Raw genomic sequence first — 23,241 nt, forward strand, 5'->3', positions numbered from 1 at the left:
CGTGCAGCTATAAGGCCCTGCAGCACTGCAGTGGTGAAGCCTGCCCTGGACTTAGAGGCAAATGGTAATGCTTTGTAAAGGTGTGAACAGAACTCAAGTAGCAGCATCTAGAATGTCTTTGGTTGGCACTCCTCTGAGAAAGGCTGCTGAAGTAGCTGCAGCTCTGGTGAAATAAGACCTAATGCCCTTGGGCACAGGTTTACCATAGTGTAAGTAGCAGAAATGGATGCAGTGGCTCATCCACTTTGAAACTGTCTGCTTTGAAATAGCCTTTCCTTCTGATCCTGCAGCATATGACACTAGTAATTGCTCAGTTTTTCTTAGAGCTTTCATCCTGCTCAAATAGAATCTTAGCTGTCTGTGTACGTCCAAGGAATGCAGAATTTTCTCCCCATTGTTCTGTGGATTTGGATAGAAAATTGGCAGATGAATTGTTTGGTTAAGGGCCACACTGGAAACCACCTTAGGCATAAAAGTAGGATTTGTCCTACCCTGTCTGGGTAAAATATGATAAAAGGCTCTACGGCCATGAGGGCCTGTAGCTCTGAAACTCTTCTTGCTGAAGTAATTGCTAGCAGCAGAGCTGTTTTCCATGGTAAGAACTTTAGATCAGTGGGAAGCAGCTGGTTCAAATGCAGGCAGGGTGAGCTTTTCCAATACATAATTGAGGTCCCATGCAGGTAATGGTGATCTTCTAGGAGGCCTTAAATTTTTGGCTCCTCTAAGATGCTGCTTTAGTAAAGGATGAGAAAAGATTGGTGGCTCTGTATTGTAATGAGCCGAAATGGCAGAGGCATGGATTTTGATTGATGAGAAAGATAGGCCTTTGTCAAGCATCTCAGTTAAGTATTGTAATATTGGAGGAATATTTGGCTCCGCTGCATCAGTTCCTTGTGCTTGATTCCAAGCACAGAACCTCTTCCATTTGTCAGCATAAGATTTTCTAGTACTACGCCTTCTGGCTTCCAAAATGACATCCATCACAGCTTTACTGAGAGGTGTTTGTATGACTACATGATTAGCCATGCTGCCAGGTACAGAGTCTGTAGCTGATTGTGCAGGATCTGATTGTTTTGCTGGGAAAGTAGTTGTGGTCTTTGAGGCAAGGTCCAAGCTGGGTATTGAGACACGTTCTTTAGGATTGGGTACCAGTACTGGCGGAGCCAGTCCTGGCCAATTAATATCATCTTTGGCTTATCTTGTCTGACTTTTAGGAGGACCTTCGGTAGAAGAGGCAGAGGAGGAAAGGTATAAACAAATAGGTTTTTCCAACTGAAGGATAGGGCGTCCACTTTCCATGCTTGTCTGCGATAAGTCCTTGTGCAGAATCTTTTCAATTGATAATTCTGAGAAGAATCAAATAGATCTATGTCTCACCCATTTCTCTGTTATCATGCTGAAGACTTGCGGATTTCGTTTCCACTTGTGAGGATCCATAAGGTTTCTGCTTAAATCGTCTGCCAGTGTGTTTTGCTTTCCTGCCAGGAATTGTGCCTGCAGATGAACTTGGTAAGTCAATGCTGTGTCCCACAAAGCCATGGCTAGTCGGCAAAGGGGGTAAGAATGTGTGCCCCCCTGCTTGTTTACATACCACGACTGTGGTGTTGTCTGTATATCAGTGGTTGTCCCGGATGAAGTAGGTCCTTGAAGGCCATCAGGGCATTTTGAACAGCTAGCATCTCTCTTTGATCGATATGTAGATGCATTTGGTTTGCGGACCATGTGCCCTGAATGTATCTTCTTGTCATGTGGGCCCCCCCAGGCATAATCTGATGCATCCGTTGTTAGGTTTTGCCTGGCTGGGGGTAATGTGAATGACTGTCCCTTGTTCTGGTGACAAGCCTTTGCCCACCATCGAAACTCCTGTTGCAGACAGGGAATGAAAGTAATCATTGTTTCCAGGCTGTGGCAATGTTGAGTCCAAACACTTTTTAGGTACCATTGAAGTTTCCTCATATGCAGTCTTGCATATGGAATTAGTAGGATGCAGGATGCCATGAAGCCCAAAGCCTGCAGAATTTTTCTTGCAGATAACTGGGCCTTTGTTGCCATTATTTTGAAATAGGTAGTCAGTTGCCTTTGTTTGTCTGGCGTGAGATAAGCCATCTGGGCAGTTGTATTTAAGCTTGCACCTAGGAATATTATCTCTTGATAGGGTACTAATTTTGACTTCTTTTCGTTGACTGTGTACCCTAGGCATGTTAGAAACCTTTTCACAAATGCCAGATGCTGTAGAAGAATGTCCTTGTTCTCTGCTTGAATTAGGCAGTCCAAGTAAAGATACATTTGTATTCCTCCTCTTTGTCTGCAGTATGCAATTACTGGTGCCAGGCCCTTTGTAAAGACCCTGGGAGCAGTAGATAAGCCAAAGGGCAGTGCAGAGAATTGGTAATGCATTGAGCCAGCCTTGAATCTGAAGCATCTTCTGCATGATTGCCTGATTGGGACATGCAGGTATGCCTCTTTAAGGTCTAAAGTCACAAGCCAAGCCTTCGTACCCAGCATGGGCAGAAGCTGCTGCAAGGTCAACATTTTGAATTTTGGTATATCCAGGAATGTGTTTAGACTACATAGGTCCAGTATTGGTCTCCAGGCTTTGTCCTTTCTGGGTACCAAGAACAGTCTTGAGTAAAATCCTTGTCCCTGCTCTTGCTCTGGTACTTGCTGAAAGGCCCAAATGTCCATGAGGGATGAGACTTGTTTTTGTGCCTCTGCCCATTGATTTTTTGGCAGATCTGGCCAATCATTTGCCTTTGGCAGGGTATGGAAGTGGAACTTGTAGCCTTGTGACACTGTCCTGGGTTATAATGTGCCAATTTTGTGAAAAAAGTGTTATTTTTACCCCTAAGGGTGTTGCCAGAAGATAAGTGCTTGGCGCAGGCAGGGGGAAGTCACTGGGACTGTTTCCTGTAAGGTTGTGATTTGTCTCCTCCACTTTTGGAGGTAGAAGCACCCCATTGCTTTGACCGGTATGAACTTTGCGCCTGGGATCTGCCTCTAGGGAGTCTGGATCTGCCCCTTTAAGGTCTGTCTGACACAGGAAAGGACCAATTCTTTGTAGGCCCGTGTCTACTAAACCTAGGTGTCTGTACTTGTAAGAAATCTTTGACAGTTTGCATAGATTTAGCTTTGTTCTCCATTTTCTTTAACACCTCTTCTGCCTTAACACCAAACAAAGTATCATGCTGTAATCATGCTGTAAAGGTGCATCTAATAATTTAACTTTGACATGATCAGGCAGATTTTGTTCCTTTAACCAAGCATGCCTCCTAATTACAGAACCTGTAACTGCGGCCCTGCAGGAGGCCTCCATTGAATCAAAACCACACTGCAAAGTATCCTTTCCAACTTGTTCAGCTGCATGCAATAAATCCTGCATTTCTTTGTTTTCTTCACATTCAGAGTTTAACAACATTTTCTGTTTAAGCCATGCCATGACATGTTGCTGATATCTGAGCATATGAAACTGACAGTTTAAGGCCCTTATTTTTCCCCATCTATCCAGTGCCCTAGAATCTCTGTCAGAGGGGGTAGGGTTTTTTGCAGCAGAAGCCTTAACCCCTTTGGGACCCTGTGAAATAGTTTCTGGGTCTGCAGCAGGGTTTTCGAAAAGGAATTTATGAGAGTCAGGAGCCCTGTAATATCTGTCAGGCTTAACAGGAGCTGGAGGTAAGGAGTCAGGGGTCACACTATACTCTGAAAACACATCTACAATGTCTAACAGGTGGAATGGCTAGAGGCCTGTGTTGAGGTAGTATAAGGAAGTCCCTGAGCCTCTTTTTAGATTCAGAAAAATCTTGGCTCTCCCAGTGGAAGTGCTCCCTCATGGTATGCAAGGTTTCCCCAAAAGAATAGTCTTCAGGAGGAGAAGCTGAAGGAATAGATTCCTCAGCATCAGAATCCTTATACGGGAAGAGAATAGTCCTGATCAGAAGAGGAATCAGAAGAAATAGAAACCTGATCTGAAGATTCATAGTCTGTCTCTTGCCTAGGCCCTCTTATCAAGGAGGGGGATGGGAACCCCTGATCAAGGTAATCAAGTCTTCGGCCATTTTGAGCATCTGTTTTTTGGGCATGGAGGCCTGTCCATGTGGCTCTTGAGCTTGTTTCTTTGTCTTTGAAGGTGCTTTAGTCTTTGCCTTTGAAGCCGGTTTAATGTATAGATCTTTAGGTCTGAAAACACCCTCAGAAGCCGGTGCCTGCTCAGCGGCTCCAGACCCATCTGAAGGAACAGTGTCCGAAGCTCCAATACCTCGAGTTTTCAGCGGCATAGCAGACTCCACATGGGAGTCAGTAGCGGCCTGCGACTCTAAAGTAGCGGGCGTCAGGGGTTGCAAAAGCGCCTCACTGAGAACTGGCTTAGAAGCTTCGTCATCGGTTTTGGGCCTCAGTTGCCTATCTTTTTCTTTGCGTTTTTTGTGAACTCCAATAGTCGGATGGCTATCCGATGACATTTCTGGATAATTAAACCTGCATCCAAAATAGTTTAATGCAAAATCATACCAACGCTTAACAGTGCGTTGGTTGAATCTAGCACAAAACAAACAACCTGAAACGTTATGGTCAGGGCCTACGCAAGGAGTACAGTAAGAATGAAAGCCCTTATGAGCTATTTGCTTTCCACAAGAAATACAATTAACGTTTTCTGACATCGGTCTGGAGCAAGAAAAAGGTTCCCCAATGGGGAACTTAGCTTTAATGAAGACTTCGGATCTGAAATTCTGACATGGAAATCTCAGGAGTCAGCCGACCGGCACTTGCCAACTGCTTCTGCTTCAGGAACCGCGCAGCAAGAAAGACTGAAGAAAAAGGCGTTAGCTGCATGTTTTATACCCCTGACAACCTGACGTCAGGGAAGGGGTGACAGCAACCAACGCAGGAACCAAGACTTTGGAATTCAGTCCGGCTGAGGGCAACCTGCCAGCAGGATTACCCAAACGTAATGACTGCAACACTGAAACACAAAGAACATCAGTCTTGAGTAAAAACCTTGTCCTTTTTCCTGTTCTGGTACTGTCTGAATGGCCCCCATATCCATGAGGAACGTAACCTGTTTCTGCGCATCTGCCTATTGATTTTTTGGCAGGTCTGGCCAACCATCTGCCATTGGCAGTGTGTGGAAATGGAATCTGTATCCCTGTGATACAATGCTTAGCACCCACTTGTCCTGGGTTATTAACTGCTTGACTCCGAAAACATCATCCACAATGTCTAAAACAGGGGGGATGACTAAAGGCTTGTGCTGAGGGAAAAGAAGCAAATCTTTGAGCCTCTTTTTTGATTCTGAGAAATCTTGACTCACCCACTGAAAATGCTCCCTCAAAGTATGCAAGGTTTCTCCAAATGAATAATCCTCAGGAGGTGATGCAGATGGAATAGACTCCTCAGCATCAGAATCCTCATAGGGAGGTACAGACAATTCCTGATCAGAAGAGGAATCAGAAGAAACAGAAACCTGGTCTGAAGATTCATAATCAGTGTCTTGCCTAGGCCTCATCTGGAGGAGGATGGGTATCCCTGATCAAGTTAATAAGGTCTTCACCCATTTTGATCATCTGTTTTTAGGCATAGAGGCCTGTGCACGTGGCTCATGCGTCAGGTTTTAGAAGTTGCTTTGGTCTTTGGTTTTGCAGCTGTCGTCTGTTTGATATACAAATGTTGAGGTCTGAATACATCCTCAGAAGCCGGTGCCTGCTCAGCGGCTCCGGACTAATCCGAGGGAGATACATCTGTCGGTCCAATACCTTGAGTATCTTGCGGCATGCCGGACTCCAACTGGGTGTCGGTAGAGGCCTGCGACTCGAAGGTAGGGGGTATCAGGGGCTGCAAAAGCGCCTCACTGAGTACTGGCGAACCGGCGACTGGCTTAGGAGAAGCTTCGTCGTCAGTTTTGGATCTCGACTGCCTTTGTCTGTCCTTTTTTTTGCATTTTTTATGTACTCCGTAGTCAGATTGCTATCCGACATTTCTGGGTAGTTAAATCTGTTTCCAAAATACTTTGATGCAAAAATATACCGACGCTTAATAGTGCGTTGGTTAAATCTAGCACAAAACCGACAGCCAGGCACGGTGTGAACAGGGCCTAGGCAAGGAATACAGTATAAATAGAAATCCTTATGACGTATTTGTTTCCCAAAAGTAATACAATTAACTTTTTCTGGCATCGGTAAAAAGCAAGAAAAAAGTTTCCCCAACGGTGGAAGACTTCGGTTCTGAAACTCGAATTTTTCAGTAGTCGGCCGACCGGCACTTGCGAAAATCACCATGCGGCAAGAAAGACTAAAGAAAATGGTGTCGGCTGCATGTTTTATACCCCTGACGACTTGACGTCATAGAAGAGAAGACAGCAACCAACGCAGGACCCAAGACTTTGGAATTCATGCCGACTGAGGGCAACCTGCCAGCAGATTACCCAAATGTAAAGCCTGCAACAGTGAAACACAAAGAACATTTTGCCATGCAGATAGTGGCGTTTTTGTGGCCATTAGTTTGAAGTAAGTTGTCAAATGAATTTGTTTCACTGGCGCGAGGAAAACCATCTGGGAAGTTGTGTTCAAGCTTGTTCCCAGCAATATAACTTGCTGACAGGGTAGCAGATGTGACTTATTTTCATTTATGGTGTACCCCAGACAAGTTAGCACCTTTTGTACAAATACCAGATGATTCAAAAGTATGTCCTGGCGTTCTGCCTGAATTAGACAATCATCCTGGTATGGGTATATTTGAATATTTCTTTGTCTGCAAAATGCAATGTCTGGAGCTAGGCACTTTGGCTTATCTACTGTGCCCAGGGCATTGACAAAGGGCAGTGCAGAGAAAGTACAGTTGTGTACACTTACCATAAATGTAGATGTTAGAGTGTATTCACTGTTGCAGTTATTACCATTATTCATCATCATTACCACTTGCCAATTTTTTCTAAATCCAGAGCTGGTTTTGCCACTGCAGTCTTGCAGGGCCTAATAGCTGGTCCTAATGCTCTTTAATTGCCTCCTCCCTTCCTTAGCTTTGGGAATCTACCCAAATGTAATGACTGCAACAGTGAAACACGAAGAACATAGTACAGATGTTCTTCGTGTTTCACTGTTGCAGTCATCACATTTGTGTTATCTGCTTGCAGTAACACTCAGCCGGCCTGATTAACGAAGTCTTGGGTCCTGAGTCGGTTGCTGTCCCTTCTTCCGTGACGTCAGGGGGTATAACACATGCAGCCAATGCCATTACATCAGTTTTTCTTGCCCCAGATGTCAGGTGCCCCCCCTAATGGGAAGCAATTAACTCTATAAATATACAAGGTTAAAAAACAAATTCATCAAAAAGCTTTTGAGCATAATAAAGGAGAGTAGAGGTATAGCCAAAAGAAGTAAAGGGGTTGGAGGGAGGGTAACCAAGACTGCAACAGTGAATACACTAACATCTACATCTATGGTATGTGTACACAACTGTACTATGTTCTTTGTGTTTCACTGTTGCAGTCATCACATTTGGGTAGATTCCCAAAGCTATGGATGGGAGGAAGAATTCAGATAGCATTAGGACCAGCTAGAAGGCCCTGCAAGACTGCAGTGGCACAGCCAGCTCTGGATTTAGAGAAAATTGGCAGATGGTAATGCTTGGCGAAAGTATGTACAGAACTCCAGGTAGCAGCTCCTAGGATGTCCCTGGTAGGGACGCCTCTGAGAAAAGCTGTTGAGGTAGATGCAGCCCTGGTTGAGTGGGGACTAATCCCCTGTGGTACAGGTTTTCCATGGTGCTTGTAGCAGAAATGAATGCAATGGCCTATCCATTTGGAAATGGTTTGCTTTGAAATAGCCTTCCCCTCTGCCCCTGCAACAAATGCCACCAGCAGTTGGTCAGCTTTCCTTTGAGGTTTAGTCCTGTCCAAGTAGAATCTAAGTGGTTTGTGCACATCTAAGGAGTGCAGTATCCGTTCCCCTTTGTTCTGTGGATTAGGAAAAAAGGTTGGCAAACAAATGGACTGATTGAGGGCCACACTGGATACCACCTTGGGCATGAAAGAGGGATCATTCCTGAGAGACACCCTGTCCGCATGAAAGATGATGAAAGGCTCCACTGCCATGAGGGCCTATAATTCAGATACCCTTCTTGCTGATGTGACTGCTGAAAGGAAAGCTGTTTTCCAAAAAAGGAATTTTAAGTCTGCAGTAGCAGCTGGCTCGAAAGGAGGTAGAGTGAGTTTCTCCAATACAAAGTTAAGATCCCAGGCTGGAGTTGGAGCTCTCCTGGGTGGTCGTAAATTTTTGGCCCCTCTGAGGAACTGCTTCAGCAGTGGATGAGAGAAGAGGGGATGTTCTGTGCTATAATGAGCTGAAATGGCTGAGGCGTGAATTTTGATGGAGGAGAAAGACAGGCCCTTGTGAAGCATCTTAGTTAAGTATTGTAAAATCTGAGGTAAATTAGACACTGTTGTGCTCATCCCTTGAGATTGGTTCCAGGCACAGAATCTTTTCCACTTTTCAGCATAAGATTTTCTAGTACTAGGCCTTCTTGCCTCAAAAATGAAATCCATCACTGGTTTACTTAGGGATGGTAAAGGAGAGATCAGGTAATAAGCCAGGCTGCAAGATTCAGTGTTTGAAGCGGAGGGTGCAGGATCTAGTTCCCCTGCTGAGACAATAGAGTAGGAGTCTGGGGCAGGTGCCATGGGGCCAACAGTGATACACTGCGCAAAAGAGGGTACCACTGTTGGCATGGCCAGTCTGGTGCAATCAAAATCGTCCTTAGCTTGTCTTGTTTGATCTTTAGTAGTACTTTGGAGAGCAGAGGCAGAGGAGGAAAGGCATAAACTGAAAGGTTTTTCCAGCTGAAGGACAGAGCATACACTTTTCCAAGCTTGTTTGTGGGGAGTCCTTGTGCAGAAAATTTGTCCAACTGATAGTTCTGGGGCGAGGCAAACAGGTCTATATCTGGGCTCCCCCATTTGCCTGTCAACATGTTGAAAATCCTTGGTTCCAGTTTCCACTCGTGTGGGTCCATGAGGTTTCTGCTTAGTTAGTCTGCCTTTTCCTGGCAGGAACTCACTTGTTAGCTCAGGGCTGTGTTCCACAATGCCATGGCTAGTCTGCAGAGGGGGGTAAGAATGTGTACCTCCCTGCTTGTTTATGTACCACATAACAGTGGTGTTTGTCCGTCTTTGCCATTAATTGTCCTGGAAGAATGTGGTCCTTAAAGGCTGTCAGAGTATTCTGTACAGCTAACATTTCTTTTTGATTGATATGCAGGTGCATTTGATTTGGGTTTCATTTGCCCTGAATGCACTTCCCTGCCAAGTGAGCCCCCCATGCATAGTCGGAAGCGTCTGTTAGCGTTTGGGAAGCAGGGGGAAGTGTGAATGGTAGTCCCTTGTTTTGTTGGCAGGCCTCTGCCCACCAAAGAAACTCTAGGCGTAGGCAAGGTATGATAGGAATCATTGCTTCTAGATCCTGAGAAGGTTGACAACATACGCTTTTTAGATACCACTGTAGTTTCCTCATATGCAGTCTTGCATATGGAATTAGAAGAATGCAGGAGGCCATGAACCCTAAGGCTTGCAGTATTTGCCTTGCACATAGCATGTTTTTTGTGGCCACTTGAAGTAGGTTGTCAAATGATTTCGTTTCTCTGGCGTGAGGAAAGCATCTGGGAAGTTGCATTCAAGCTTGCTCCAAGGAATATAACTTGTTGACAGGGTACCAGTTGTGATTTCTTTTTGTTTATATTGTACTCCAGACAAGTTAGCACCCTTTGCACAAAGGCCAGATGATTCAAAAGTATGTCCTGGCTTTCTGCCTGAATTAAACAATCGTCCAGGTATGGGTATATTTGAATATTTCTTTGCCTGCAAAATGCAATGACTGGAGCTAGGCACTTTGGGAATACCCTGGGCGCGGTAGATAAGCCAAAGGGCAGTGCAGAGAACTGATAGTGCATGTAGCCTGCTTTGAAGCGTAAACATCTTCTGCAAGTTTTCCTGATTGGGATGTGCAGGCATGCTTCCTTTAAATCTAGTGTTGCCAACCAGGCGTCTTTGCCTAGCATAGGGAGCAACTGGTGAGGAGTCAGCATCTTGAGTTTTGGAATCACCAAAAAGGTGTTTACAGTAGACAGGTTCAGGAGAGGATGCCATGGACTGTCTTTTCTGGGTACCAGGAAAAGTCTCAAGTAGAAACCTTGTCCCTTTTCTTCTTCTGGTAACAAATGAATAGCCCCCAAGCTTAAAAGAGAAAGTACTTGTTTTTGGGCCTCTGCCCACTGATTTGGGGGTAGATCTGGCCATCCGCTTGGTGTTGGTAATGTGTGGAAGTGAAATCTGTATCCCTGGGACACTATTTAAAACCCATTTGTCCTGGGTAATGAGTTTCCAGTTCTCTGCATGAAGAGCAATCTTTCCCCCTAAAGGGGCAGTTAGTTGGGAAGTGCTTGGAAGTTTTAAAAATAAGTCATTGAGACAGTTTACCACTGGGGGGAGTATTATTACTCCCAGATTTGGAAGTGGAGGCCCCCCACTGCTTAGTCTTTTGTGTACCCTGGGACTGAAGCCTGGGAGCTTTGCTGGATATGGGTTTGACTGAGAAGGTCTGGAAGAGGCAGGACAGGACCAATTCTTGGAAGGCCAATGCCTACTAAACCTTGGAGGTTGTACTTGTAAAAAATCTTTAACAGTATGCATAAAATTTGCTTTTTCCTTCATCTTTTTAAGAACAACTTCTGCCTTGTTTCCAAACAGGCGGTCCTGGTTTAAGGGAGCATCCAGTAATTTTGCTTTAACATGATCTGGCAGGGATTGTTCCTTAAGCCAAGCATGCCTTCTAAGTACAGACCTAGTTACAGCAGCCCTGAAAGATGCCTCTAGTGAATCAAAACCACATTGCAAAGTATGCTTTCCAACTTGTTCAGCTGAGTGCAGTAAATCCTGTAAATCCTTATTTTCAGCACAATCAGGAATCATCATTTTCTGTTTAAGCAATCCAATAATATACTGCTGATACTTTAACACATGAAACTGGCAGTTTAAAGCCCCAATGGCCAAAGTTGCAGAAGTGTATACCTTCTTACCACATCTATCCAGTGCCCTGGAGTCTCTATCAGAGGGGGTAGGATTTTTGGCAGTAGTAGCTTTAATACCCTTGGGTCCCTGTGAAATGGTCTCAGGGTCCAAAGTAGGATTTTTAAAAAGGAACTTGTGAGAGTCAGGGACCCTGCAATATCGCTCAGGTTTTCTGGGGGCAGGAGGTAAAGAGTCAGGATTCCAAAAAGACATCAACAATGTCTAGTACAGGAGGTATGGCTAAAGTCCTGTGCTGGGGCAGTAGTAAGAAATCCCTAAGCCTCTTTTTAGAATCAGAGAAATCCTGATCTTACCAACAAAAATGCTCCCTGAGAGTATGCAAGGTTTCACCAAAAGAGAAATCCTCTGGGGGAGAAGAAAAGGGAATAGAGTCCTCTGCATCAGAATTCTCATAGGTAGATGAGGGTAATTCCTGGTCATCAGAGGAAACAAGAAAATTCAAAATCCTGGTCAGAAGTATCATAAGCAAACTCAGTCCTAGGTCTCTTAGAGGGGGAAGGTTGGCTTACCCTGATTAAAGTAATAAGATCTTCAGCCATTCTTACAATTTGTTTTTTAGGCATAGAGGCCTGACCATGTGGTCTGGGCATCAGTTTTTTAGGCATGGTACGAGTTTTAGGCCTTGAAGAAGAAGATGGTGTCTGTTTATTACGTAAGTCAGTAGGCCTGAATACACCCTCAGAAGCCGGTGCCTGCAAAGCGGTTCCGGGACTCATCCAAGGTAGAGACATCCGCAGGTTCCACTACTGAAGCATCTTGCGGCACACCGGGCTCCGAATGGGTCTCAATAGAGGCCTGCGAATCTGAAGTAGCGGGTATCAGGGCCTGCGAAATCACCTCATTGAGTACCGACGAACTGGCTTAGGAGAAGCATCGTCGGCAGCTTTGGACTTAGGCGGCCTCTTATCTTTGCGTTTTTTCGGAATGTCGGTAGTCAGATGGCTTACCGAAGACATATCAGGATAACTGAACCGAGCACCAAAATATTTAGAAGCGAAAAAACACCAATGGATAGTTTGTGGTTTAAATAAGGCACAAAACCGACAGCAAGGTACATCGTGGTCAGGGCCTAAGCAAGGAATACAGTACAAATGAAAATCTTTATGAGGTATTTGCTTTCCACAAGTAATGCAATTATTTCCTTTTACTGACATCGGTTTAGAGCAAGAAAAACTTTCCCCAACAGGGTACTTAGCGTTTAGTGGAAGACTTTGGTTCTTAAACTCGAAAACGAAAATATCAGGAGTTGGCCGACTTGCACTTGCGAACTGCTTCTGCTTCAGGCACCGCACGGCAAGAAAAGACTGATGTAATGGCGCAGGCTGCATGCTTTATACCCCTGACTACCTGACGTCATGGAAGATGAGACAGCAACTGACGCAGGACCCAAGACTCTGACAATCAAGCCGACTGAGGGCTACCTGCAAGCAGATAACCCAAATATAATAACTGCAACAGTGAAACACGAATAACATCAATGGTTACTGAAGGAGCTCCCACAATGGTATAGAATTAAAGGGAAGAAAAGAAAATACCAACAATGGTAACATTAAATTACACTAAAAAGTGTAGAAAGGGTAAGAGAGGAATATTACTGCATATAACAAAGGCTAGTTGTATATATAATCTACTTTTAGTCAAACATCAGAGCTCGACAGCTATAGCGACCATGTCCATATGCAAAGCTGGCAAACGAGATCTGAGGTATGGAGGGGGACTAGAGCATTATTGTAAGGGAGGAGCTCAAGAGTTTTCAGTATTCACGAGCTGTAAAAGTGGCCAAGTCAGATCCATGGATCGGATCTGAATCCACTTAGAGAATGAATGAAAAATGACGTCAGATAGATGGTTATGAAAACAGTAGTCCAAGCAGTTTAGATTTGTGTACCCCCACCTTGTTCCATGCCCACAAGCAACAAGTCCCTGCGCTGAGACAAACTGGACAAGTGGGATCTGTGTACTACCCTGGTTAAATTAAAAAAAAAAATAAAACAACCGATTCATTATAAATACATCATAAGATATCCTCCCCATGTAATGACTTAACACAAGCTGCCATATAAACACAACATACATACCTATGCAAGTCATTTTCATTAGCTTCTAAGAAGTTTACTGTGTATTTCACAGATTTTGCCATTAAAATTCGGATATCAAACGTATCCTACAAAGCAAAAGACAAAGATCAGCTCCTTTAGCAGATACAGAAAATGTGTGTGAAATACACATACAGCTTTCTAAAATCACAGAATACAAACCGTTAAAATGAATGTAAACTAGCTGATGAACAAAAAAAAAAGAAGTTATGTCTTACCATAACATTCCATCTGTATTGTTGATCCTCGTTCAGTCATTACGCATGGGTATCTGTTCCGACCTCGGAACCGAGCCGGCCATTTTCAAAGCTCATGTCAGCTTCAAGCTCTCAAGCTAAACTCTTACCCACAATCCCCCTCTCCCTGTTACCTCAGATTGAGTTTGCAAGTCAAAGAAGGTAGAGGCCACCTCTGGTCAAAACCTAAAATCCACTAGAAACCACAGGAGGGGGGAGGAGGGAGGGTCATAATGACTGAACAAGGATCAACAATACAGATGGAACGTTATGGTAAGACGTAACTTCTTTATCTGATATTGTTAATCCTCGTTCATTCCTTACGCATGGGACAGAGTCCCCAGCTACCTTTATTCCTGGGAGGCTCTCATGGAAGGACATTCCAGAGCACCATAGAAAAGTACAGTTGTGTACCTACCATAAATGTAGATGTTTGAGTGTATTCACTGTTGCAGTCATTACACTTGGGTTATATCTTGCTGGCAGGCTACCTGCCTGAATTCCAAAATCCTGGTCTGGCGTTGGTTGCTGTCGCCTCTTCCCTGACGTCAGTGTGCCAGGGGTATAAAAGATGCAGCCAACGCCATTTTTTTCAGTTTTTCTTGTCCCAGAAGTCAGTTGCCCCCAGAAGGGTAGGCTAAAAAATTATGTCAATAAAAAAGCATGCACTAAAACAAAATCTTCATCTACAAACAAATACACCACATAGGTTGTATAGTATAGAGAAGTAGAGAAGTCCCAGCAAAGAAAGGGGGATGGAGGGTGGGTAACCTGGACTGCAACAGTGAATACACTCGAACATCTACATTTATGGTAGGTACACAACTGTACTATGTTCATAGTGTTTCACTGTGGCAGTCATTACACTTGGGTTGAATCCGAAAGCTGAGGTTGGGTGGCTGGGCCTAAATAGAATTAGGAGTGGCTATGAGGCCCTGCAGGACTGCAGTGGCGAAGCCTGCTCTGGATTTAGAGTAAAGAGGTAAGTGGTAGTGTTTTGTAAAAGTGTGCACTGAAGTCCAAGTTGCAGCCTCCAAAATGTCCTTAGTTGGTACTCCCCTGAGGAAGGCTGCTGAAGTAGCTGCTGCTCTGGTTGAGCGTGGCCTGATGCCCTTAGGCACTGATCTGCCATGTTGAGAATAGCAGAAACGAATGCAGTGGGCTATCCATTTGGAAATAGTCTGCTTTGAGATAGTTTTTCCTTGAGATCCTGCAGAATATGCCACAGAGTTGCTCAGATATTCTGAAAGCTTTAGTTGTGTCCAAGTAGAAGCATGGCTGTCTGTGTATGTCCAAAGAATGTAGAAGTCTCTCCCCCTTATTCTGTGGGTTTGGATAAAAGGTGGGCAAATTAATTGTTTGATTAGGAGCCACACTGGACACTAACTTAGGCATAAATGTTGGGTTTGTCCTCAGAGAAACCCTGTCCAGGTGGAAAATTATAAAAGGTTCAACCGCCATTAGTGCCTGTAACTCTGAGACTATTCTTGCTGTTATTGCTAAGAGCACAGCTGTTTTCCATAAGAATTTTATATCAGCTGAATTGGCTGGCTCAAAAGGAGGTAGTGTGAGTTTTTCCAAGACAAAACTCATGTCCCATGCAGGTATTGGTGCTCTTCTTGGGGGTCTTATGTTTTTGGCCCCTCTGAGGTACTGCCTTAGTAGTGGATGTGAAAAAATAGGTGGGTCCATATTGTAATGAGATGAAATGGCAGAGGCATGAATTTTAATCGCTGAAAAGGATAGGCCTTTGTCCAACATCTCAGTCAGGTATTGTAAAATCTAACGAATATTTGGTACAAGCATGTCAATTCCTTGTGCCTGGTTCCAAGCACAGAATCTCTTCCACTTTTCTGCATATGATTTTCTGGTGCTGGGCCTCCTGGCCTCCAGAATAACATCCATAACTGCTTTTGGGAGAGGAGTGTTCTGAATGGTTACATTATCCGCCATGCAGCCAGATTTAGGGTTTTGAGTTGGCTGTGCAGTATCTGACTGTTCTGTTGCGTCAGTAAATGAGGAATTTGAGGCAATGTCCAGGCTGGGCCTTGAGACAAGCTCTTTAGGATTGGGTACCAGTGTTGGCGTGGCCAGACTGGGGTAATCAGGATCATCTTTGGTTTCTCGTCTGACCTTTAAGAGTACCTTGGGGAGGAGCGGTAGTGGAGGAAAGGCATATACTGTAAGGTTTTTCCAGCTGAATGATAGAGCATCCACTTTCCATAGTAGCTTGTGATAAGTCCTTGTGCAGAATCTCTGTAGTTGGCAGTTGTGAGGGTAGCCAAATAGATCTATGTCTGGGCATCCCCCATTTCCTTGCTGTTATGCTGAAGATTTGTGGATCTAGTTTTCACTCGTGAGGATCCATGAGGTTTCTGCTTAGCTCATCTGCCAGAGTATTTGTCTTTCCTGGCAGGAATTGTGCTTGTAGGTGTACTTGATAAGTCAGTGCTGTGTTCCACAAAATCATGGCTTGTCTGCAGAGGGGGTAGGAATGCGTGCCTCCCGGCTTGTTTATGTACCACATGACTGCAGTATTGTCCGTCTTTATCAGCAGTTGTCCTGGTTGAAGCAGATCCCTGAAAGCTGTCAGAGCATTCTGAACAGCCAGTGTTTCTTTTAGATTGATATGAAGATGCATTTGGCTTGTGGGCCATGTGCCCTGAATACATTTTCCTGCCATGTGGGCCCCCAGGCATAATCTGATGCATCTGTTGTTATTGTTTGCCTGGCAGTGAGTAAAGTGAAAGGCTGTCCCTCGTGGTGACAGGCCTGTGCCCACCATCGAAACTCCTGTTGCAGACAGGGAATGAGTGTAATGAATTTTTCCAGGCTGTGGCAATGTTGAGTCCAAACACTTTTTAGATACCATTGAAGTTTCCTCATATGCAGTCTTGCATACGTAATTAACAGAATGCAGGATGCCATGAAGACCAAAGCCTGCAGAATTTTTCTTGCAGATAACTGGGTTTTTGTTGCCAACATTTCAAAGCAAGAAGTCAGTTGCCTTTGTCTGGCGTGAGATAAGCCATCTGGGCAGTTGTATTTAAGCTTGCACCCAGGAATATTCTCTCTTTAGAGGGTACTAGTTTTGATTTCTTTTCGTTTACTGTGTACCCTAGGCAAATTAGCAATCTTTTTACAAACGCCAGATGTTTTAGTAAAATGTCCTTGTTTTCTGCTTGAATAAGGCAGTCGTCCAAGTAGGGATATATTTGAATTCCTCTTTGTCTGCAAAAAGCAATTACTGGTGCCAGGCATTTTGTGAAGACCCTGGGTGCAGTAGATAAGCCAAAGGGCAGTGTAGAGACTTGGTAGTGCACTGAGCCAGCTATGAATCTGAAGTATCTTCTGCAAGATTGCATGATTGGGATATGCAGGTATGCCTCTTTTAGGTCCAAAGTTACAAGCCAAGCCTTTTTGCCTAGCATGGGCAGAAGCTGCTGCAGAGTCAACATTTTGAATTTTGGAACGTCCAGAAAAGTGTTTAGAATAGACAGATCCAGTACTGGTCTCCAGGCTTTGTCCTTTCTGGGTACCAAGAAAAGTCGTGAGTAAAATCCTTGTCCCTGCTCCTGTAGTGGTACTCGCTGACTGGCCCTTATGTCCATGAGGGATGAAACTTGTTTTTGTGCCTCTGCCCACTGACTGTGTGGCAGGTCTGGCATGCCTCTTGCCATTGGAAGGGTGTGAAAGTGGAACCTGTAGCCTTAAGACACTACATTCCAGACCCATTTGTCCTGGGTGATCATGTGCCAGTTTTGTGGAAAAAAAGTGCTAGTTTTCCTCCTAAGGGAGCTTTCCAAAAGGTAAGTGCTTGGAGCTGGAAGAGGAAAGTCATTGGGACTGTTTCCTGTATTGTTGAGGTTTGCCTTCTCCGCTTTGGGAGGTAGAAGCACCCCATTGTTTAGGCCTGTATGAGCCTTGGGGCTAGGATCTGCCTCTAGGGCGTCTGTATCTGCCTCTTTGTGGCCTGCCTGACACTGGAAAGGACCAGTTTTTTGAAGGGCCAGTTCCTGCTAAATCTGAGTGGCTGTACCTGTAAGAAATCCTTAACTGCCTGCAGACTGCATGTCCGCTTTATCCCCCATTTTCTTCAACACCTCTTCTGCCTTAACACCAAAGTATCATGCTGTAATGGAGCATCTAATAATTTTGCTTTAACATGATCAGGCAGATTCTGTTCCTTTAACCAAGCATGCCTCCTAATCACAGAACCCATTACTGCGGCCCTACAAGAGGCCTCCAAAGAATCAAAACCACATTGCAAAGTATGTTTTCCCACTTGTTCAGCTGCATGCAATAAATCCTGCATTTCCTTGATCTCTGGGCATTCAGAGTTAGTCAACATTTTCTGTTTTAATAGTGACATTAGGCATTGCTGATATTTAAGCATATGAAATTGACAATTTAAGGCCCTTACCGCCAAAGTAGCAGAAGTGTAAACTTTTTCCCCCCATCTGTCCAGTGCCCTTGAATCTCTATCAGAGGGGACAGGGTTTTTTGCAGTGGAAGCTTTGACTCCCTTAGGACCCTGAGATATGGTTTCTGGGTCTGCAGCAGGGTTTTATATAGAAATTTATGGGAATCTGGGACCCTGTAGTATCTGTCTGGCTTAACTGGTGCAGGGGGTACAGAGTCTGGAGACAGGCCGGACTCTGAAAAAGCATCATCCACAACGTCCAGAACAGGGGGAATAGCAAGGGGCCTGTGCTGAGGAAGTAAAAGGAAATCTGAGCTTTTTCTTAGATTCTGAGTAGTCCTGGCTCTCCCAATGAAAGTGCTCCCTCATGGTATGCAGGGTTTCCCCAAAGCAGAAATCTTCAGGAGGAGAAGCTGAAGGAATAGATTCTTCAGCATCAGAATCCTCATAGGGAGGAAGAGAGTATTCCTGATCAGAAGAGGAATCAGAGGAAATGGAAACCTGATCTGAAGATTCATATTCGGTCTCTTACCTAGGCCTCTTATCAGGAGGGGGATGGGAACCCCTGATTAAAGTAATAAGGTCTTCGGCCATTTTGAGCATCTGTTTTTTAGGCAAGAAAGCCTGTCCTGGAGAATGCTGTACTTGTTTCTCTGTCTTTAGAGCTGCTTTAGTCTTTGGCTTAGTAGCTGAAGATGGCTTTACATATAAATGAGTTGTTCTGAAAACACCCTCAGAAGCCGATGCCTGCACAGCGGCTCCGGGCCCATCTGACGGAATTGTTTCCGAGGATCCAATACCTTGAGTTTCCAGAGGCCCAGTCAGCTCCACGTGGGAGTCGGAAGCAGCCTGTGGCTCTGAGGTAGCGGGCGTCAGGGGCTGCAGAAGCACCTCACAGAGAACAGGCGAACAGACGACTAGCTTAGTGGAAGCCTAGTCGGTTTTGGACCTCGGATGCCCGTCTGTCTTTATCCTTGCGTTTTTTTAAAAACTCCGGTTCCGACTGCATTGTATAATTGAATCTACGGCCGAAGTAATGAAATGCAAAATCGTACCGACGCTTTATAGTGCATTGGTTAAATCTAGCACAAAACCGACAAGCAACGTCGTGGTCAGGGCCTAGGCAAGAAACGCAGTAAGAGTGAAAATCCTTATGAGGTATTTGCTTCCCACAAGAAATACAATTGTTAACTTTTTCTGACATCGGTCTGGAGCAAGAAAAAAGTTTCCCCAACGGGGTACTTAGCTTTAATGAAGACTTTGGATCTGAAATTCGATTTAGAAAATTTCAGGAGTCGGCCGACCGGCACTTGCGAACTGCTTTTGCTTCGGGCACTGCGCAGCAAGAAAGACTGAAGAAAGTGGCGTCAGCTGCATCTTTTATACCCCTGGCACACTGACGTCAGGAAAGAGGCGACAGCAACCGACGCCGGACCAGGACTTTGGAATTCAGGCCGACTGCGGGTAACCTGCCAGCAGGATAACCCAAGTGTAATGACTGCAACAGTGAAACACAATGAAAATCGAAAGATGCTCTTCCCCTGGAGGCCAAATCCAATTTGTAATAATTGATGAAGGTATGAGGCGTAGCCCAAGTTGCAGCTGCACAGATGTCATTGTACGGAAGCTCTGGCATGGAAGGCAGCAGAATTTGCCACAGACCTTGTTGAAAGCTTTCATGGTAGTAGGCAATGAGATATTGCACTGTGTATAAATGAAGGTCACACAGTCCTTCAAACATCTAGCTAATGTGACCTTAGCAACAGCAGATCCTAATCTAGGTCCAGAAAAAGCCAAAGATAACTGGTCAGATTTATGAAAGGGCCTAGTCCTGTTTAAGTAAAAACGAATTTGCCTGTGGATATCTAGGGTATGTAGGTAATACTCTCCTCTGTTTGAATGATTGGGAAAGAAAACTGGCAATTCAATGGCTTGATTAATGGACATTTCAGAGATCACTTTAGGCAGAAAAGATGGATTAGTTCTCAGACACTATTTCTATGAAAAATCAAGTAAGGACTCTTGATACATAGAGCTTGAAGCTCAGAAATTCGTCTGGCAGAAGTAATGGCGACCAAAAACAAGGTTTTCCATGACAAATACTTGAGGTCGCAAGAAGAGGCAGGTTCAAAAAGTGGCATTGTCAGAGCTTGCAAACTAATGATAAATCCCATGGCTGAACAGGTTCTCTAAAAGGTGACTTCAGATGATTCACACCTTTTATGAAGGTCTTGCACAAGTTGTGGGTCATAAGAGAGGAATTTTGTACACCCTCATGAAAATTAGAAATTGCAGCCAAATTAACTCTAATGGTAGAGGCCGATAGACCCGATTTGAAAGAGGTTGGCCAAATAGTCTAGTATTATTGACACTGGTGCTGAGAAGGGATCTACTTGTTTATCTTTCAGCCAACAGATAAATCTTTTCCACTTGCTCAGACAAGTAATTCTAGTGGAAGACTTATGAGATGCAATGAGAATATCATGTACTTGTAAAGAAAGATCATTCTGCCTGGCAATCAAGGGAATTGGAGTAGCCAAGCTGTGAGCTTCAGGCTGTTCAAGTTGGGATGAATCAGGTTTGTGGATGTGAGATCAACTCTGGGGTTGGATGGAGAATCCATGGTCGATCCAGTAGGTGAGGCCAAAGGAAGGGGAACCAAATCTGTCGATGCCAATATGGTGCTATGAGGATCACCTTTGCTCTTCAACTTGATGGGCTTTCTTCAGAAACTGGGGAATGAGGGGAAAGGGTGGAAATGCATAAAGAAGACTCGAGGGCCAATCGTGGACTAGAGCATCCCTGAATGACTGTCTCGGAGGGGGAATCAGGGCGAAGTAGTTGCTGCATTTGTAGTTAGTCGGGGATGCAAAAAGATCGCAGCAAGGACAGCCCAGCGGTGGAAGATCTCCGCCGCTATCAAGGGATTCAGGGACCACTCGTGAGGTTGAAGAATGCACCTGCTGAGTCTGTCTGCTATCACATTGGAACGCCAGGAAATGTGCGTTACTAGAAGAAAACGGTTGGTAGCCATCGCCCATTGCCATATTCTCATGGCCTCTCGACAAAGGGGGTAAGATTTGGTTCCACCTTGCTTGTTGATGTACCAGACCACCGTCATGTTGTCTGATTGAATTGCAATTGTCCCAGACGGCAGCAGGGGATGGAATGCTTGCAATGCCAGAAGCACCACCCTCAGCTCTAGAACGTTTATATGCAGATAGGCCTCCAGTTTGGACCAAGTGCCTTGGACTGTCTGTCCCTGACATAGCCCCCCCATCAGGGAGGCGTCAGTGGTCACTGTGGCCTTGGGTTGCTGGGGGGAGAAGGGGCGAGACCATTGTGACAGATTGTGTGTCATCCACCAATTTAAATCCTGTTTGCACCGGTTGGTTACTCGAATCATGACAAAGAGGATGCTGAAAAGGATACCATTGGGTAAAGCAGTAGCCATTGTAGAAGCCTCATGTGAAACCTGGCCAGGGGGACAATGGTGATGGAGGCTGCCATGCGGACCCCCTCTGCCCCAAAAGGAGAGTCTTCCCTGTGAGTTTCCCCCTCTGCCTCTAGGGGAGAACTCAGCCTGTGTGTCACGGAAAGGACATTTCTTGAACCATATCTTCCCACTCTCTTGGTTTCCGGAGAAAGCACGTTGAGGGGAAGAATAACGGACACCTTCGGCAGAAAGGGTCTTACCGTCCTGTTCACATCTGGCCAGTGTGCTTTAAACTTTGGGACCAAACGAGGACGCCTCAATGGGAGCATTAAGAAAGGAAGCCTTAAAGGGTCCCGCAAAATTGCACAAGCGCATCCAGGTGTGTAGTCTCAAGACCGCAGCTGAACCCACTGCTCCTTCTGATGCGCGAGATATCAGTCACATAGAGGAGTTAGCTATTGATTCAATGGTAGCCAGGTGAAAGGCCACTTTGTCACAGACCTCATCCGACACGGCACCAGCCAAGGTTTCAGAGAGCTCAGAAATCAGAACCCTTTGAAGCCTGGTAAAGTGTGCCATATATATCAGGGACCTGATAGTAAAGGTCGCTGAAGCAAAGGAGCACTTCCCTATCCTGTCCAGGGCCCGGGACCCTTTGTTAGGCGGATGGACAGTCTGACTTTCTTCTTCTGCCAGATCCTTTTTTGTTGCGGCTGTCACCATCAAATGATCCACAGGAAGACCTTTGGACCAATGGGGATCCGAAGCAGAAGGGGACAAAATCTTATCTGGCCTCCGGGGAATAGCTTTGACGGTATCAGGAGCCTTCCAAGCATGCTGCACGATGAGCCGGACAAGTTCATCGGCAGGTGGAGTAACCCAGGAGGTAGGGGGTCCGGGTGTGAAAGGCCTGCAGGAAAGTACAGTTGTGTACCTACCATAAATGTAGATGTTAGTGTATTCACTGTTGTAGTCATTACACTTGGGTTATCCTGCTGGCAGGCTATCCGCAGTCGGCCAGAATTCCAAAGTCTTGGTCCGGCGTTGATTGCTGTCGCCTCTTCCCTGACGTCAGTGCACCAGGGATATATAAGATGCAGCAGACACCATTTTCTTCAGTTTTTCTTGCCCCAGATGTCAGGTGCTCCCAAATAGGTAGGCAATACATATTGCTAATAAAAACATACAGTAAAATAAAAACAATACCTTAATCTACAAGCAAATACACCACATAAATTGTATAGGATAGAAAGGTATAGACAAGTCCCAGCAAAGAAAGTGGGGATGGAGGGTGGGTAACCTGGACTGCAACAGTGAATACACTCGAACATCTACATTTATGGTAAGTACACAACTGTCCTACGTTCGTGTTTCACTGTTGCAGTCATTACACTTGGGTTGAATCCCAAAGCTGAGGTAGGGTGGCTGGGTCTAAACAGAATTAAGAATGGCTATGAGGCCCTGCAGAACTGCAGTGGCAAAACCTGCTCTGGATTTAAAGTAAAGAGGCAAGTGATAATGCTTGGTAAAGGTGTGCACTGAACACAAGTTGCAGCTTCCCAAATATCCTTGGTTGGTACTCCTCGGAGGCTGCTGAAGTGGCTGCTGCCCTGGTAGAATGTGGCCTAATGTTGTTAGGCACTGACTTTCCATGTTGTGCGTAGCAGAAACGAATACAGTGTCCTATCTACTTTGAAATAGTCTGCTTTGAGATAGCCTTTCCTTGTGATCCTGCAGCATATGCTACAAACAGTTGCTCAGTTTTTCTGAAAGCTTTTGTTTTGTCCAAGTAGAAGCGTAACTGCCTGTATATGTCCAAAGAGTGCAGAAGTCTCTCCCCTTTATTCTGAGGATTTGGATAAAATGTTGGCAAATGAATGGTTTGGTTAAGAGCCATACTGGATACTACCTTTGGCATAAATGTTGGGTTTATCCTTAGAGAAACCCTGTCTTGATGAATAATGATAAAAGGTTCCACTGCA

Source organism: Protopterus annectens, chromosome 9.part0 (genome assembly GCF_019279795.1).
Source record: "Protopterus annectens isolate FY-2018-M chromosome 9.part0, PAN1.0, whole genome shotgun sequence".
NCBI lineage: Eukaryota > Metazoa > Chordata > Ceratodontiformes > Protopteridae > Protopterus > Protopterus annectens.